Genomic DNA, 7,665 nt, shown 5'->3' on the forward strand with positions numbered 1-7,665 from the left:
CAATTGCTTTGAAGTACAATGTAAAAGTTATACTTATCTTAACAGATCACTTGATTCAGATAATTTCACCACAAAGTTTTAAATATTATATAAATTAAAAAAATTCTGAGAGCACGAAAGCGCAGCTGTCAATAGACTTTCATTTCATTTTAATGCAGTTTGGTAACCAATGTTATTTGTTCTATTATATATAGCATAAATATATAGATTTCCCACCCTTGAGCAAGCAGTTATACGTCGCTTGGACCATGGAAAAGCATGAAGGTTTGAAATGAATTCCTGCAACGTTCAGTGGCTGCCCTTGTAATTTGTTGATTGTCATTGCGAAATCTAGGCGAAGCGGAAACTGGAGTCTTTTGAATTCAAAAGGTATGTCGGAAGCAACGAGAGGAATGCGATATATGAAAACATCACGATCAATCGAGTTGCACAATTTAGGTGGTTTCAAATTTCTTAACATCATTATTGGTGATCCAACTTTCAGAAATAATTTATGAGACGGCATGTTATGAGACGGTATGCTTACGTCATGGTTCTAGCGTATTCAGAAACTCTACATGGTAGTTGACAGCTTGTTCTTCATCAATAAATGTGTCAATCGATTTGAACATAGTCACAGTGCCTGGTAACTTGTTCTAAATTTCAATGTTGAGGTTGGTCACCTAGTCGTTTCTTGGTGCTAAAATTTTTCCCTCTCACATCAACGCATGATTTGTAAAACTTGCCTCTATATCATGGAAGACGCTGTTAACTACATCATCTATTGACTCAGTCAAGTAGCAGAAGAAGAAGAAATTCTCGAGACTCCTCATCGCCTTGCAACCGTACACGCGTATTTGTTGATAGTGTTAATTTCTTAACTCGTCTCCATAAAAATGAAGACTTGAGGCATGCATTAATCTCATCTGCTGCCGCCCCTCTTGAAATTATAGGGAGAGTTTGAGGGAAATCTCCATAAAGGAGCAAAAGTGCTCCTCGCACCGTCTTGTTCTGTTCTCTCTGATGTTGCACAGTTCTGTCCTAAGAATCAAGAGCATTTTTGTGCGCCATAGTGCATTTATCCCAAATGATGATTTTGCACGTTTTCAGAACTGTAGAATGTCCAGAGTTATTCCGAATACTGCAAATTAGGGCATCAGTTGCTGAGCGATTCAGGTGTTCAACCGCCAGCTAAGAGACTAGCTGCGATACCTAATTACGCTACAGCAAGCGCAATGTTTCCTGTTTTTCTTACTTCTGCATGTATGAGATTGATGAGAAAACTTTTACCTGTTCCTCCTGGAACTGGATATTGAGAATGATTGGACAGTCTTCTCTGACTCATGGTCGATCTCAAGTGAGATTTGATCAATCTAAGTTTGCTAAAAGAGATGCAACTGATACAGGTATAGTGAGTAGTATTATTAAAGCTGTCGCTAACGTCTTGTAGGCTTCCAGTCCTATTGGAGACACGTGTTCTTCGTTTTTCTTCGCTCTCTTTAATAAAAGTAGAACGTCTTGGATGTCACTGTATAAACCTTCGTTATCCAAATCATCTGGATAGGATTCGGCAAGTTGCTGACATTTTTCTTTAATTTCGACGAGTTTGTCATTATATGAGTCTCTGGTTAGTTCTATAATTTGTTCAAAATCACAAAGAAAACCAAAACGGTCATTAAGCTTTTCCAAATTTATGAAACGGGTGGATATGTCATTTGATAGCTTATCCAGAATTTCGATCATACAGCGCCGAATTTCTTCTTCTGAGTTCAAACCAGCATCTATATTTCCCCAGATATATTTCGCTTCGAATTCCGAATGCTATCGATAATAGTAACACCTCACTGTTCTCACTTTTTTTTGGCTTTGCCTATTGTTTGGTCGCACAAACTGGTCCTCACTCAGTTTATCCACCAGAATTTGCACTTGTCCCAATACATGAGTGAAAGTGATTCCTTTTTCTTGTAACTTTCTTTGAACTTTGTCAAAAGATTCGAGAATTTCCGCCCAAAAAAACAGGAGTGCGACGGAACTGAACTATACTTAATATCGAAGATATTTTGTAAAAATTCACTTATGTTTGAACCACCTCATGAAACTTGTAGGTAGGTAGATAAAGGGGGGTAGCAGAACATCCTTGGGGCCGGGCGTCCGAAGTGGTAGCTACGCCACTGTAGTAGAGGTAGAGGTTCATTCGATTCCACGAATTGGAATAGTTCTTCGTGATTGTAATTGTTCTCACCTACAATATCAGTGCGGGGCGAAGTCAGTCCAAGTAGTTGAAGACGTTTGTTGATAATAGCCAAATATGTGTCTTCTATGTTTATCAAAGTTGTAAATAATATCTGGGGTCTATAAATCATGATTGTTCGCAGCACCACGAACACTCACTCTTCACTCAAAGTGTCAAAATGCTTTTCCCACAAAGCCTTAGGATCCGACGGAAAACAGGATAATATGATTGCATTGATATTTTAGATGCTTCGAACAAAGCTGTATCCCAATGTTGATAATTTTCAAGAAGTCCTAGTTTCTGGCACGCTTGACAATATGTTGAGCAGACCTCCGCATAACAGTTATCAAATCCCTAAAAAATGTTTTCCCTTTTACGACATGTGGAAGCATTCGTTAATAAACATTCTGTGTTATTAAGATGTAGTATTTGTACTCGGCCAAGAGGTACTTCAGCAACTTGTTTCCGTTGAAAGAATTTTTTTGATGCATAGTATTAATGCGGAACTTCTGGATAAACAAAGCAACATAAACTAGCAACAAAGTCTTAGCAAACGCATCTTCTGGACATAATTTAAAACAAACCTGTAAGTGTATTTGGCAGGTTAGCTGCTAATTGTGCCGCATTCTGAGCTGTAAATGTAATCTTTTGGCCGTAGTCGAGATGCACGGCATACATGTCGAAATAGTATTGAATGTACCACAAGGACCTCATATCATTCTTGTGCTAACGACTTTAAATAAGAGCGGATCTGTTTCTTTAAAATCTCTGTTTCTTTCGGTAAATCTCTTTTCTGCCACTCATTCATTGCCATCTCATGATGGAGCATCTCGGAGTTGAACGTATTCTTCTGCACGAATTTTCTTTTGATGCATTCTTAAGAATAAAAGACGGTTACTTTCAATTTTGCGTACATGTCGACCAAAAACCGCTGAAACAGTTCTTAACATCGTAAAAGGTGATGATGACCTTCTTTTATCATTATGCGATAAGCGTAGAACTTCATTGCTGAAACTTTCTTGTTAGTGAGGGCATGTGTCACAGAGTCAGTTTGATACACGTTAATATTGCATCCATCTTCGCCTTCCCAAAAAAGCAACGGGTGTTGCAGTGCGTCATATGACCGGTGAGTTTTGGATATACGCTGCAGCGTGTTACTTTGTTTGTGAAGAACAATATCCCTTTTATCAAACTCATTGTCGACAATGATAATAGCAACTTAGTTTGGTGTTAGTGCATTGTAGCGTGGTTCTGGGTCTCTCATTGGTGGTTTGTCTCTTCTGATGACAATTTTATAATCATTATTATTGCAAGAGAATTCTTAAATATGTGGCAGTAACAGATTCCTGGCGTATAAGCTAATTACATCCAATTTTGATTTTTGAATGTAAACTATAGTCAACTGTAGGATCATAATTGAACGATTCTTTTTGCTTATCGAAACTCAAATCTCTGCGATCCCGATTCTGACTCAGCCTTACTGCTGTTATTCTGTCTCTCATGTTTAAAAGTCTTCTTGTTCTTCATATTCGTCTTCAGAAACTTTAATGATTACGAATGTATAAAAAAACCAACATCTATACTCCGTCAGTAGCTGTGCGAGGTTTTTTTTTGCGAAGTTCTAAAATAGTCATGTAATTTTTGCATACATAAGTATTGAACACATGCTTTTGAAATATATTTTTTTGTTTATGAATTGTTTTGGCTTTTAACATAAAACGATAGAAATTACCTATGTCCGTCTCGAGCTACCTCATCATCAACTTTCAGCCAAATCGTTTCAGCCGTTCTTCAGAACAGGCGCAGGCATACAAAAAAGGCGTTTCATTTTTATTTACAAAGAGATAACAGTGTAAGAGTAGAGCAGGTATATGTAATCATATGGTAATGTTCTGTCCAACATTCATCGAATGTAATAGCAAAATCGACGGGTAAAACCCAGATACAGTTAAAAAAACATAGACTTGATCATTCCTTTTAAATACCTATTGCATTGTTCTGTGTATGCGTGTGCACTCATCTCAAATTATGATTYAACCTTTTCTTATTCAGTTACAACTATCACTATAATTCATATACATGTATGTAAACAAAAATCACTGTACGCTGCCAATAGCTGAGTGATTTTATTTTGTTTATTTGGAAAAAATTGTTCAAATGATTCCTACATGAATGACAAAATTTTGTAGGTGGCATTCTTCTTATATTATTATGTCACAGTGTAATACTGGGCGAAATCGAACAACAACCACCATATTGTACAATTTTAAATTCCATTTGATTCATTCAGTTTCCAATTTACAAATCAAGAAGGAATAAATATAACGTGTTAAAACTTTGCACGACTAATGTCTTTAGTGTGTGCCATTTTATGGTGGGTTAAAAATTGTTCAAATCCAATAAAACCTGTTCCAGCCCCTAGGTACCGAGTATTTAAAGCCTACTATAATTGACTTTTGATCGAAAATGTCGGTCAATGTGTGCTATATTATATATAACTGAAATTAAGGAATATCGTTCTTTCATATAGGTATGTCTGTATGTTAAAAATGGGTTGAAGCGGACCAATACTTCTCTTAGCCCCACATATCTAATATAAAGATAATCGAACCTCCCGGTCACCATGTACTGACCAATATGTCAGTTGCCCCGATGAAAATAAAAGAGTGTGTTTTATTCATAACAGTGTATCTTTCTGCCTCAAATAGATAAGTTTGAGCGAAGTATTGGCCTAGCCCCTATGCAACTAATATCAGGATTTTGTATCATCCGGCTGACTTTACTCTATATGATTGGTTTTAAACCTAAAGTTTTTCCCTGGCTTTGATTCTTGACAGTTACAAGAGTATAAAATGCTCTTTTAATTTTTATGTCCACTATCACATTACAATTATTATTTTTTATATATTTTATTTGCAATCTTTTTTAAAAATAATAAACAAATGAGGTAACAAAATCATAATCTGACTTATATTAATGATATCCCGTGATATCAATAACAATATGCATGTATATTATCAAATGTTCTTATTTCTAGTGCTTATATTAACAAAATTAATACTAATATTTAATATCGTAGTAATATATGTATGTTATTAAATATTTAGTACTTAATTCCTAAATGGGAGATCTACAATATGTTGAGTTTTGAGTCTAGTAATTTCATTGCTGTCATCTAATAACATGATTGCCAAAGGATTGTCATGATAACTGATTCTGTGTAAACATGCTGTAGTAAATATTTTAATCTCAGTTTAAACAAAAGGCACATTAAGATCTGTATGTATGGCTTTGTTGTAAACCAAGGGGCGTTTGTAATTAGTCTTAGAGTTTTTGACTGAAATCTTTGTAAAATTTCAATATTTGAATTACTAGCAGTGCCCTAAAGCTGCACACCGTAGGTCCTGTATTTTAGAATGGTTTTATACAATATCAATTTATTTTCAAGATGTAACGGCGATTTATATCCGAGTAGCCAATACAGTTGGTTGGTTTTTATTTTTAATTGCTTATTTTTAGCTTGTACGTGCTAATTCCATGTTAACCGTTTGTCCAAGTGCATGCCGAAGTATTTAACGCTATCACTTTTAGGTATAGCATTGCCATTTAAAAGCACAGAAGGGCTATCGATTAGATAGATCGATAATGTAAAACAAAAAATCAAAATTAAAATAAAAAAAGCATGCATTGATTTATTCAAGTTTACTTTCATTTTCCAGCAATCTAACCAAGTTTGTATCTTATTCAATTCTTCTTGCACCAAATTAGTTGCTTCAATACGTGACTGGCTTGGCGACAATACAGAAATGTCGTCAGCATAAGTACCAATTAATACATTTTCAATTTCAGGTATGTCAGAGGTAAAAATGATGTAAAGTAGAGGGCCAAGCACCTTACCCTGTGGTACTGCAGCATTTATGAATCTTATTGTGTGAAAACACGACGGCAGTCCGACGGTTGTCGCTCTCGCTAACTTCAATTTTATCCTATATTTGCCAACGACAGTAGAGTTGACAGTAGAATGGAAGATAGAGAGATGAGGTAGAGTGGTGATGCCACTAATATGTAAAATGTAAAATTACTCAATGCTCTAACAAACCTAACCTTATTTTACAAATAAAAGTATAAAATAGCTCTGTTACATCATTTATAATAACAATTGACAATTTAAAACAAACAAATTTACCTATTAACTTATTTTTTGCTTAAAAATTTCACTTTGAACAAAATATTAAAATTTCATTGAAGTGCAAGGTATTAGTATGGCCGCAACGGAATTGTGTACATGCCAAATGAACAACTTTCTTGTTTTGTGTACATGCCGGCCATTCTTATGTTGCTGCCCTCTCACAAACGTTCTTGTAGTAGGATTCACAACGCCATTTGCAGTTCACTGTCGTGCTGCTGCAGTCTGTCGCTAGCATTGTGTTCCACACATATGTCAGATGTTTCGTCATTTATTTTTACATAAAATGACCTACCAGTTAAATAAGACTTAAGAATTAGATACATCTGAGAGGAGCATATGTTTTTTTTTTTTTTAATTTATATAGTAGACCATAATACCAAACTTTATCGAATGCTACCTGAATGTCCGAAAATGCTGCTGAACAGTATTTTTTATGTTCTGAAGTGTCAGTAATGTACCGTGATAACGGCAAAATCCAATTTGATGTTCAATTATTACATTATTCTGCTTTAGTATTGGCAACATTCTTGGCAAAAATATTTTTTCAAATATTTTGGAGAATAAAGACAACAACAACTGGTTTGAGCACCATCACAATTTCTGCACAATTCCACTGAGTGGAAATTGATTCAGCCTTAATATTGAATTACAGATAAGTGTAAGAAACATAATTCCTTTTTAAGGTGAGCGCTTAACAACTCTGGCATAAATTTTGTCATATCCTGGAGATTTCCTGTTGTTCAGTTTCCCGATTTCAGAACGTATCTCCGTGGACGTAATATATTTCACTGGTAGAGATAGTAGGCATGGTATACCAAGAAATTCTAATAGTGCAGCATCATTGTTGCTGCCACTACAATCAAAAGCAGTGAACGTTGCTTCAAGGTATTTACAGTACGCATTTGCTTTGCTTTTGTTTGTTCCAAACGTTATTACCGTCTTTGATAGGTTCTTTTTTTAGGTCTTTTTAAATATTTTGTAGTATTCCAAATCTTAATATCTTCATTATTTCTAAAATTTAAACTCTCAATATAATCGGAAATCGATTTATTTTTGAAGGCTTTCAAATTTTCTTGAAGCTCCTAAAGTCACAATTATTTAGAGTAGTTTTGTCAACAGGATTTCTACCAATTTGCCACTCTTTTCTTAACACGTATCACCGGTGATCACAACAAAAAACTACCCCCAGGTGCCAGTGTATCACCGGTGATCACAGCAAAAAACTACTCCCAGGTGCCAATGTATCACCGGTGATACACGCCTA

The sequence above is a fragment of the Bactrocera latifrons genome, unplaced genomic scaffold (assembly GCF_001853355.1).
Source record: "Bactrocera latifrons isolate USDA-ARS-PBARC rearing strain unplaced genomic scaffold, ASM185335v1 scaffold_907, whole genome shotgun sequence".
In the NCBI taxonomy this organism is placed as follows: Eukaryota; Metazoa; Arthropoda; class Insecta; order Diptera; family Tephritidae; genus Bactrocera; species Bactrocera latifrons.